Here is an 11,808-nt window from a genome sequence, read left to right on the forward strand (position 1 = left end):
GTACATACCGTGCAGGGGCCTGTCCTTCCATGATGGTTCCTCGTCTCCCTCCTCTTTCTTGGGTTTCTGCTGCCTGAGGTATTCACTGAGCACTCGGTCAGTTGGGGCCATCTTCCCAATGTATTCTTGGATGTTCGTTGTCTCATCCTGGACTGTGGTGCTGACACTCACCAGTCCCTGGCCCCCTTCCTTCCATTTAGCGTACAGCCTCAGGGTCCTGGACTTGGGGTGAAACCCTCCATGCATGGTAAGGAGCTTTCTTGTCTTTATGTCAGTGGCTTCTATCTCCTCCTTTGGCCAGCCTATTACCCCAGCAGGGTACCTGATCACGGGCAGGGCGTACGTATTGATGGCCCGAATCTTGTTCTTACCATTCAGCTGAGTCCTCAGGACTTGCCTAACCCTCTGCAGGTACTTGGTGGCAGGGCCGTGCAGAGAGGTGTAAAGGGGCGGGTGCTCAAAGTTAAAAAGGGGCACATTGAACCAAGCTGAATAACAACAACACACATTCATCAAGAATCTAATATGGGAAGGGAAGGGCTGTGTTGATCTGAGACTGTAGACATTAAAAAGCCCATAGGAGAGATGGTAGCTGATTAAACAAGTGTCATGAGATAATAACAAAATGCAAAGATTGGTGACAGCACTTGGAACCATAAGGCAACGAAAAACTGTGAGAAATAATTTAGGCTCTGCCTGTGAATCACTCTTTGCTTCTCTTCTTCCTTCCATCCCATCATTTCATATATCACTCTCCACTTGCTGTCTATCTGAGAACAAGGCACAACTTGCTATTGCAATAAACTATAATTTAATTATCCACACCTAACAACTCCAGCACTTAATCTAAAATAAAATGATGACAGAAAAATGTTATAGCCCTCCCTTTAGTAGCCTCATACAGCGCCTACTGTTTCCTCTTCATGTCCTTACCAGGCATGTCTGGACAATGTTATATCATGAGTAATAATTAAAAAAAAATCCATCTAAATAAAACACACACATGCACACACAGTGACATTTTAGACCTTCTTCAGAATACTGTATATACTATGGGCATCATGGTGCTGATCCGGAATCCTTACATTATTATTTATTACTAGAGCTACAATAATAAAGCAATGAGGAGGGGGAAGTAATAAATATGAAATAATGTATTTATGATGATTCCATTTGTTTCACTATCCACTCTGTGCAGGGGGAAAGCTTATTACATCTTTAAACTGTAGAGATGCATTCATTTTACTGCTGTAAAATCCAACTTTTGTCTTATTTAAAATATAAATGTAATATAATCAGCTTCTTAATGTATGTTCTTTAAAATACAGCGTGTGTTTTTTAATATATTATAATTATAATAATGCATAATTATGTGGACATGCATATTAGATCGTTTTTTAGTGAAATATAATCCCCCCAGAAAGGCAGGAAAAGCCCTGTAACTTACTTTAAAACTAAATATGTTCCCTAAAACGGTGACAGAGCTACAGACCCATGACAGCCTTACACAGGTAGCCAGCAGCTATGACCAGCACTACTTGTACAGTTAATAAAAGGACAGGTAATGTTTGTCGCGCTGTTGCTAATACTCCTGTGTGCTATACACTACAGTGTACGCTGTACACCTACTTACTGGTTTTGTCGCATCAGTCTGTGTCTCTGAGTTAACTTGTGTTTCTCCTACAGCTCCGGACCGCTAAAAATACGCCTGCTCTTTGTGAGCTCGTTCCCGGCTCGTAACCAGCGCGTTCTGCCGTCAAGGGCGATCATTGGTTAAATGTGATCATGTGACTGATGCAAGCCAGATCCTTTTATTTAGCAAAACTGTGATTAATAGTTAAATATTATTGTTGAGGGGCACAGACAGGACTCCGCACGCACACACATTATAAATAAATAAAAACATTTTTTAAAAAGTTGCCTCAACAAAAGGGCACTTTGGGCACCCATCAGGGAAGGGGCGGGTGCTCAAGCCCCTCCAGCCCCCCCCTCCCCTCTGCACGTGCCTGTTAGGTAGCCCAAATAAGTCAAATTTTCCATCTCACACTTCAGAAGTGCGTGAGACAAAACCTGTCCACTGAAAAGGCCAGGAATGAAGAGCCCCTCTGGAGGGCAGGTGTCCAGTGGTGAGTTAACAGGGCTGAAAGACGGGAGACAGAGTCCCTAACCAGCAATCAGATGCTGTGATCCAGCGCCAAAACACTGGGTCGGCTCAGGTCGTCCCTGGCCTCCTAAGTCCTGTTGAAGCCTGAGGCTGCGCAGAGATTTACCTGCTGGTGTGTTTCAGCTTGGTACAAACAGATGATGGGAAATTTTCCTTCAGGATTAAAAAAACCATTGTTCATAAATTTCAAAAATAATAAAAATGGAACAAACGAAAACACACACTGGTATTTCATTTCTGTCTTTATTTTTCTTTTTTTTACATTTGTCAGAAGGTTAACAAACACTCCAGGTTTGGGTTATCTTTGTTCAATATTAAAATTAGTTTAAAATACATGTGACAAAAGTCAAGAAGTCGTCAGAGTCACAAATTCATGAGCTTCAAGTTTATCAGAAACCAAAACCATTCAGCTCTGTAAAAAAAAAATGTCTGTGTCAGCTGCTGCTGGTTGGTTTCAAGGTGAGAAAAAAGTCTTCGACATCAAAAAGACACCTTTACTGTACTGAAGCTGCTCTAACCAAAGCATGATGATCCTGTTTTTTTCTGTTTGCAGCTCGTTGGTTTTCGCTGTATTCTGCAGACAGGTGGGTGTCGGTTAGCCACAACAAAACAGCAACAAATCAAAATTTCCACAGGACGTATTTTAGAAACCCAGAGACCCACGTGAGAAATGCAAGTGAGAGCGAAAATTTGTTGATGTTGCAGAAATCCAGGAAACACAAAAAAAGCTTCATTTGGTGATTTTTCAACCAAGATGATACTTATAAAAATCTCTGTAACATGTGGATGTCCTCTAGTCTGAGGTGCTGGGATGAACCAGTTTCGAGACCAGCAGCTGGACGTTAGTGGTTGGACTGGTGGACTACTTCAGTGAACAGTAGACGACGTCTGGCTCTGGTTTAAAGTCTGAACACAAACATACACAGTTCAAACAACAGGAAACATGATTACAAGCTTTGTAGTTTAATCAAGACCTCCAGTCTCCACCTCTCTGCATCACACACAGTCCCAGTTCAGACTGATTAAGTGTGAACTTGGATGCGGTTTGAGGTTGAGCCAGGATGTGGTTAGCTTAGCATGGCAACAGGATGAGCAGCTAGCTTGTTTCTGTCCTAAGTTAAAGATAAAGAGCAGCTGTACCTGGGACTCTTTGTTCTGATGGCTGTCTGGCCATAACTGACGTCTTCAGTTCTCCCTCCTGGGTAGACTACAACCGAATCCGTCTCTGTAGAATGAAACACATCCAAATTACTACACGCACAACAACTGCATTGCTTTTATGTTATTGCACTAAAGCTATTGCAAAACGTTCTTCTTTTTTGTAAAGTGGCACAGTAAAGAGATTAAGCGATAACAACTATGGCTGTTTTCTTATCTGAACTCATCTGCTGTGAAACAGTTGTACACATGGAAGTTTTCTTTGACACAGGACGACCACAAAGCTGTCATAGCGCCGTAAATGCTGACTGATGTATTTCACCATGGAGCACAAAGCATCACAGCATTAAGGCTGCTATTCAGCCTTAGTTACAATCAGGTACAGAGAAGGCTCATGTTAATTAGAATCTTCAGCAATATTAATGTGTTCAACATGTCAGAGAGTCATGGAAACTACTACATTATTAACTTTATAAAAGTATGAATGTGAATTTAAGTGTAGATCAAAGGTGGGAAGTAAGTACAAATACTTCCATTTTGCTACTTTATTTGAATTTTCAGGTATCTGTACTTTACTTGAGTAGTTCTTTTTTCTGACAACATTTTACTTTCACTCTCTACATTTTTAAACAAATATCTGTACTTTCCACTCTTTCCATTTTTGAAACAGACTCATTACTTTTGGTTTCAAACATTTCCAATCGCTGTGCACCTTCAAACATCAAAATGATTTGAGCCTAAAAACAATAGTATTTTGGTATGTGGTATAAAATATAAGAAATAGGCAAAACTGTGTGTCATAGTCAGGGATTAAAGATGGTGTTTTTCTTTTTTTTTTCTGCACAGCACTAAAATGAATGCTAATGTTCATAGATTCTGGTTGCTTTAGTATCTAGCTAACCCTCGAAAAGGGGAATGAGCATAAAGGGAGTAACGTTGTTTCAGAAGCAGGTAATTTCAAATGCAACATGTCTATCAACTTAATAAACATCAGCAAACACACAAACTGTTTGTGTGCAGTTTGTCTCAGTGTGTTGCTAGCTAAAGGTCCGGCTTTGGGACCATTAGCCGCTCACAGGACTGAAAAGAAAGAGAGCTAACTTCACTCAGAGATGGAGAAAGATAAGAATAGAGGAAAGGAGAGGAAGAAGAGAGCTTAGAGTTAAAAATATGTGTTATGCTTTATTCAAAAACTTCCTTGAAAACAATCTGCAGTTTAGGTTTGTCACACTGTGATGGATTTAGTGTGTGACTGCTGCACAGTGGCTGTGATTTCATGGTCAGAGTTAGCTTACATCAAATGTAGCAGAAATCAATTTGAAACTAAGCTGATGAAACTGACATTCATTTACTAAATTTCACCTTCACACTAACTTTATTCAGTCTAGTATAAGGACAGTGTGTACACAGTGTACTGTAAGTGTATTGGACGGAAATCAGTCAAGATAGCGTTTGAAACATCTGCTCACAACTTGTTGAATTCAATTTACAGAGAACAGGAAACCTCAGGGCACTCAGATCATAGCCTACTGATGGGATTTTCCCCACACTGAACCACCGTGTGGGGTTCAGTGTACAGATATTTTCTATTTAAATAAAAAATATCTGTACTTTTGCCACCTCTGGTATTGAAACAGAGACAGGACAGATTTTTTTTCAGATAAACAATGAACAGCTCTGTGTTGAAACACCTGCAGCTGAAGTGTTTTCTTTCTATCAGAAACAGGATGCTGGACGACTGCAGAGCTGTTAGCTTCAGTTAACCACTGTTAAAAACATGACTGAGAAAATGTTCTCGTACCCATTTCATACCAAACTATACTCATAATGCACAAAGGTCACACATTTGCAGGTCCAATAAATTCTTCACTCATATTTTCTGTAAATATCCCCAAACTGTAAAGTTACACAGAAACACTCTTAGAAGAAAATCCGACAACTCAGCAGAAATTTTAAAAACTTTAAAAACTCCTTGACATAATATTACCTCTCTGTTGTCTGATTGGCTGCTGCTGCTGATTTGATATCTTGATGGTGTCGTACATGACATGAGTGATGATTTCATCTTCTAAAACATCTTTATGATATTCTGAAATTTTCAAAAATGAAAAATAATCTAAATTAAATATTTAAACAGAGATTAAACTTAAATTGTTACTGTGGTCATAATAAATATGAACTTTATTCTACTAAACAAACTCAGACATGAAAAATCAGGAAGTCTGAGTCTCACCTTCAGGTTTCCTGTGAACACATCGTCTCACCAGCAGAACCAGTAACACCAGTAGAACCACAACACAGACTGATACAACACATGAGAACACAGAGAGAACAAAAGGTGAGGTGGATGTAGGTGGAGGTGTGGATGTAGGTGGAGGTGTGGTGGTGTGTTCCCCTAAAATAAAGCAAACACAGTCATTAAGTTGTCGTCACATTGTGAATGTTGAAAGCTGCAGAAACACAGACAGGTGAGTGTGTCACCTGTGACAGTGATCCAGCTGGATGGAGACTCTCCATGACCGCTGATGTCACACTTGTAGAGGCCTTCATCAGACCTGGAAACATGCTGGATGGTCATGTGACCTGTAGGCTGCTTCCTGATGAGGGAGCCATCTTTATAGAAAGCAGCTGGGAGGTTGGAGGGAGTGGTCTTTGTTTTACAGAGCAGAGTGACGTCATCTCCCTCCATCACAGGGAGGACAGGACTCTGCAGGATCACTGATCCACCTCAACACAGAGACAAACTACAGCATTTCATCCATTTACACACAGCTTCATCAACACTAACTCCACACACTCAGCTTACCAGTGGCTGTCAGGTTAACCATGTTACTGATGGGGCCCTCTCTGGACTCACACCAGTAAACTCCACTGTCATGATGCATCATAGTGATGGTACAGGAAGAACTAGTTGGTTTTCCCCATGTGCTTCCACACTGAGTCCTCTGTTGTGTGCTTGTGTTTCTCCTCAGAGTCCATCCAGCAGAGCTGTCGTCCTCCTCACAGCTCAGAGACACAAAGTCTCCTTCAAAGAACTGAGAGCTGCTGGGACTCACAGTCAGACGAGCTGTGAGGGTTAAAATGAGAAATTGATGATCGGTTAGACTTTTGTCAAAAACAACAGAATGACGTAAAAGGTGTTTTGTTAAATAAATAATTTCATTCATATGTGAAACTGATGATCTTTTAGACTTTACATTGTGAACCATGAACCCAATCAGGTCATATCAGTGAGCATTTCTCAGGTTTAAACTGTGACAGAAGAAGGTTACTGACCTTGGTTTGTTGTGCAGCTCAGCAGTGAGATCAGAACTAAAGAGAAATGACACTCAGGTTGATTTGAGGTGAACGTAAAGAACAACTCCACACAAACAGCTGACAAACACACAAACTCATCTCTCTGATTAATCTGCTAATTTTCAGTTTGATGCCAGCAACATATTTCAATAAAGTTTGGACAACAAGCGACTGAAAAAGTAAATCCCACAAGGTCATGTGTCCACTGTGCAGCTGTGTTGATATAATGAGTGAATGATTTGATCTTTTCACTGCCTGCTGTGTTTCCTCGACTCCTGAGCAAAGATAAAGAGTCAGTTCAGACCTGCAGTTGGTCCTCGTGGTGTTTGAACTTGAATTCAGCCTGATTTGTTTTTCATGTCTTCTCCTCCATCATCAGTTATCAGGAGAGCAGACAGTCAAAGTACAAGAATTCAAACAAACACAGAGATTCTACTTACAGAGCAGACACAGCACAGATGTTTCCTTCATCGTCCTTCTCACTCATTTGAGCTTTTTTTCATTTCTGTCACTGACACCAAGTAAAGCCCGCCCTCTTCCTCTGAGCACCAGCTTTCTATTGGTTGAAATACAGGCATGGTGGAGGACTGACTATTCTTCATGGAAGGACACAATTTATCCAATTATCCAAAACAAATTTAACTATTAACAAACAGCCTTTTTTTTTTCCAATTTTTTATCATTTTTGTTTTTGTTCTTTTTAAAAAATCTTAAGCCAAAAACTTGTTCCTGAAAGCTTTAAATTGAAAGCTAAGATACAAACCAAACCAGGGAGTGCAGTAATGTGTTACACGTTACATGAAGGCTGCTGTCTGACTGCTCATCATGGTATCATTCGTATGCTGAGACATCAGTGCCAAAGAAACAATGTTCCTGCCTGATCTTAAAATCTAGTTTTCAGTGACTAAACCTAAATAAGTGGGTTTAGATCAGATCTTTGCCCACAAGCAAAAATGGAAAGATTACACGATGCATGTGTTTGATGAACTGCAGTGGCTCTGTTCTTTCACTGCAATCACGTGTAAAAGAACAGAGTCACCCCCTGCTGGTCATTAGAAAGAATGCACGTTTAACATTAATAGGTTTAGCTTATCCTTCCAAACCTGTGTTAAACACACAGGTCTTTGTGTAATTCAGGTTAAAAAAATGCAGAAATAGTAAAACATAAGTACTGAACATATAAGTCTACTATAATAAACAACAGAGGAGAAAAAAGAAAAAAGGCCTCAAAGAGTTCAGGGTGGTATCGACGATACTGATTCGATACTCTGTACAAAAATGTATTTTATTCATTGTATCTTTTATTTTGTCTCAAATTATAGCATCATAATGATTACAGGACATCAGATTACTTGTTCTTATCACTTAATGCAGAATTATCATAAAGTAATAAAAAACTGAAGCTATGTGCCATTTGAACATCTTGGCTGACATCTGTCTCGCCCAGCAGCAGCTGCCCCTGTCCTCTCCTCCTCTTTAGAGGAAAAATATGTCCACTCCATTTACGCTCAACCATTGTTGTGAGTGTGCACGCCAACGGGCTGCGACACATTTATACAGCCGTATTTCACACATGATTATGAAAGGTGTACGAGGAAGTAGTTCCCTCCAGGGGCGGATCTAGAGAAATTTTCTTAGGGTGGCATGAGGGTGGCAAAGAAATCAAATGGGGTGGCAAAATCAAAGCCTTTTTTTCAAACACATATGCAGGTGGTTACATGTGGTTATAATGATTCAAATGCAGTAATTATACACGTTTTTCATATAAATATAGTCTATAACGTAATTATTGTCTGTAGCCCACATAATTACACACTAGTTACATAAAACATGTGAGTTTTGATTCTATGTACTCTATAGCCTGTATAATAAATACATATGTAGCCCAATAAGTATAAAATCCAGAAAGCTACACAACATGGGGTGTATCTTTTACAAACACAAGTCTAACTTAAGTTTCACTGTTTTTTGTTAGAAAACAATCACATTGTTACAGCTTAAATTACACAAAATGTCAGAAATCTGCACTGTCACGAACAAAAATTTAAACCAAATTTTTCATGATTTGTTGGATTAACCCTCTGAGGTCTGAAATACAACTGACCATTTCTGACTCCCTTTGAGTTTACGTTTGTATTTCACCCTCAAATTGTTTCATTTTATTTTTTCCCCTTGCCTTGTTTGGTTTCATTCTTTTCAGCTCAACTGAATTTAGTTGTTTTTTTTTTTTTCACTGACATACTGCATTAGTGTTACTGATCTGAAATCACACAAAGAACTTAAAATCCTAGTAGTATTTTTTACTGTAAAAAAACCCACAGACATGTTGAGTAAATTTTTATAACTTGAAATGCAAATATAAAATGTACATTTTGTAAACATATACAACTATTTATCTAAAAATGTAGCCAATACACCTGCCATTTTTTTTCATTTTCTACAACCACTTAAAAATATTACTAAAACTAAAATGAGAGAACAATCAGGTGTCACAATAAGATGCCCCACAAACGATGTGTGCCAGTAAAAAATGTTTGTCCACCAAAAGACAGAACAGCACAGGGATAAACCTGCAGGCCTGACAACAGGAGGTGTATCACAAAACTTTCTACTCAGTGTTTACATTGCAAATGTGCCTTAGTGACATTCATTAGTGCCCTCAGTGACACACAAAACAAAATAACGACTACACAACACACTAAATATACACTCCACACTAAACGTCACAAATCTCCCACATCTAAAAACTCTCTCCCTCCCTCGCTCTGTCTCGCTGCCGTTACCGTCGCTCCAAAAACTTTCCCTCTCCCTAAACAACCAAATCCCACGTGTTGACTTTTTTAAAAAAATGGTCGACATGGTGCATTTTTCCACCAATAGGAAAGAGGTGGCTTTTTTTTCTTTCTTTACTGTTTTCGTGCTGTCCTTGGAAAAAACACTATGCAATATATTCAGTTTTAGCATTTATATTCACTGTTGACTGTAACTACGCTCAAAGTGTTAATACTATCTTATTTCAATAAACAACACTGTCATATGGAAAACTGGGATGGCACTTGCCACCCCATGCCACCCTTCTAGATCCGCCCCTGCCTCCGAGGTAAAAAACAAACAAACAAAAAAATAAAGTGTCTGAGGGGGAAGGTAGAGCTTTCCGAAATGTTTCCACAGAAGTGGTGACTGTGAAGATGAACAAACACTGTATTTCACAGAGTCTCTGACAGACAGCACAGAGACGCACTGACACAGTCTGAACAGGTTTGATGATAATCAGAGAAATTTATCATCAAACCAACTCTGGACGTGTTTGATGTCTGTCTCCTGGATGATCAGATCATCTGTCTGTACCTGAATGTTCACTGACAACACTGAGAGTCTGAACAGCAGCAGGAGAAAAACTCTGAGACATTTCAAAGAAATCACAAACAGGTTACAGTCCAACAGCAGGCTGGAATTAATCCTGACTCTGCTGTTGTTTATTTTTATTGTAGATCAAGAAACAACCAACAGCAATAGTAACAAACACAGCAGAAACTGAAAGACCAACAATCAGTACAACAGATCCATCCTTCTTCCCTCCATCCTCCTTCCCTCCATCCTTCTTCCCTCCATCCTCTGTGTGTCCTCCTGTCTGACCTGCAGGTGAGAAACAGGTGTGAGGTGTCAGCTGTCAGGTAGGTGATGAGTGAAGAACAGAACAGAATCCATTTCCTCTTCAAACTGCTGTCAGACATTATCTACTGCACTCTGATCACATCACTCAGACCAGCTGCTTTCTACAAAGTCTCATCAACAACATCTTTAGAAACAAACATCAACAAGCAGGAAGCAGCTTCACCTCTGATCACACACACACTCAACTCTACTCACTCACCTGGAGGATCAACAACACTCAGTGTGATGATGCTGATGGATTTCCATGAGCGTGTTTCTTTCATGACTACACGGCACTCGTATGTTCCATTATCATTAATCGTTACATCCCTCAGAATCAGAGACACGTCTCCATCCTTCATCTGTCTGTCCTGCAGATCCACCCGGTTCTTAAAAGATGGATGCTGATCATCTGGAACAAATTGCTCATCCCGGTACAAAACCATATATTGTGGCTTCAGGTCAGCTCTGCTCCAATTTACAACTATGATGTTGTTGTTTGGAGCTCGACATGGCAGAGTGATGTTCTGTCCAGACTCAGCTGTGATGATTTTCTGGTCTGAAAGAGGAAACAACACAGAGCAGAGAGGTTAAAGATTAAAGTAGAATTGTTCACTTTTACAACAGTCAATCAGAATGAAGGGAAACAAAGAAAGTCCAATGAGCTCTGCACATATACACATAGGTGGATTGTTTTTTCTTTTTTTCTTTTTTTTGTTATTTAAAATAGAATTTATAGTATATTAAAAATCGTAACGCTAGCTGGATATAATTTTACTGTAATCAATTTTAGTATTAAGTGAACTAACAGCTGATGGAAGAAATCTTAATCACAAAAACATTTTTAATCATGAGCAAATATTTAATACTTCATAAAGTGTGATGTGCTGTGATGATGTCATTATCAGCTGGTATATTACAAAATATGATATAATTCACATGAATAACAACAGGACATTAAAGTGATGAAAGTTTGTTTTAACTTTGTTATTCCTTTAATAAAGTCTCTGTTCAGAAGACCACAGTCGTAGGAACAGCAGAGATACTGTGTAGGACCCTTAAACTCCAAGGCCTCTGGTAGAGGACCCAAACTTAAAGACTGCCCACAGGGTGAGTGGAGATATAGTTGCATTATTGCACATGGACATGGTCTAGAGTATTAAACTAATTTAATAACAACAGGCACCTTGCAAAGCGGCCTGAAGGTGGACTTCTAGGTAGCCAAATTGTGTGACTTGAGTCTTTCATGTCATTTAGTGAATCTGCTTATGTAGAAGTATATACTATGTTTTCTACGTGGCTAGTTCATGCTGCTAAAGCTAGCAGATATGTTACACACTGGTAAGCTAAAATACATTTGGTGTTCTGTAGCATTACTGTGTATATTTACAATTGATATCAGGCACTGAAACGTATATGGAAAGCTTAACCTACATAGGAGTACTGATTTGGATTTACTGAGGTCATAATCACTGACAGAAAAGGTCCGTAACTTCATAACTATGGATATACCAAATCAATAAGTCATCATACTG

The 11,808-nt window shown here is 39.4% G+C and overlaps 2 long non-coding RNA genes across 2 annotated transcripts; both read right to left on the reverse strand.

Moving 5' to 3' along the window:
* Positions 1-2,419: 2,419 nt before the first annotated feature.
* Positions 2,420-5,602, reverse strand: LOC120739204. Its single transcript, XR_005697136.1, has 4 exons — positions 5,556-5,602; positions 5,310-5,411; positions 3,305-3,389; positions 2,420-3,070 (listed from the first exon to the last, which is right to left on the reverse strand). It is a non-coding gene; the product is annotated as an uncharacterized LOC120739204 (long non-coding RNA).
* A 4,447-nt stretch (positions 5,603-10,049) lies between these two features.
* LOC120739207 lies at positions 10,050-10,582 on the reverse strand. The gene is made up of 2 exons (XR_005697139.1): positions 10,494-10,582; positions 10,050-10,255 (listed from the first exon to the last, which is right to left on the reverse strand). It is a non-coding gene; the product is annotated as an uncharacterized LOC120739207 (long non-coding RNA).
* Positions 10,583-11,808: the final 1,226 nt, after the last annotated feature.

This window comes from Simochromis diagramma, unplaced genomic scaffold (assembly GCF_900408965.1).
Source record: "Simochromis diagramma unplaced genomic scaffold, fSimDia1.1 OVJJ01000349.1, whole genome shotgun sequence".
In the NCBI taxonomy this organism is placed as follows: domain Eukaryota; kingdom Metazoa; phylum Chordata; class Actinopteri; order Cichliformes; family Cichlidae; genus Simochromis; species Simochromis diagramma.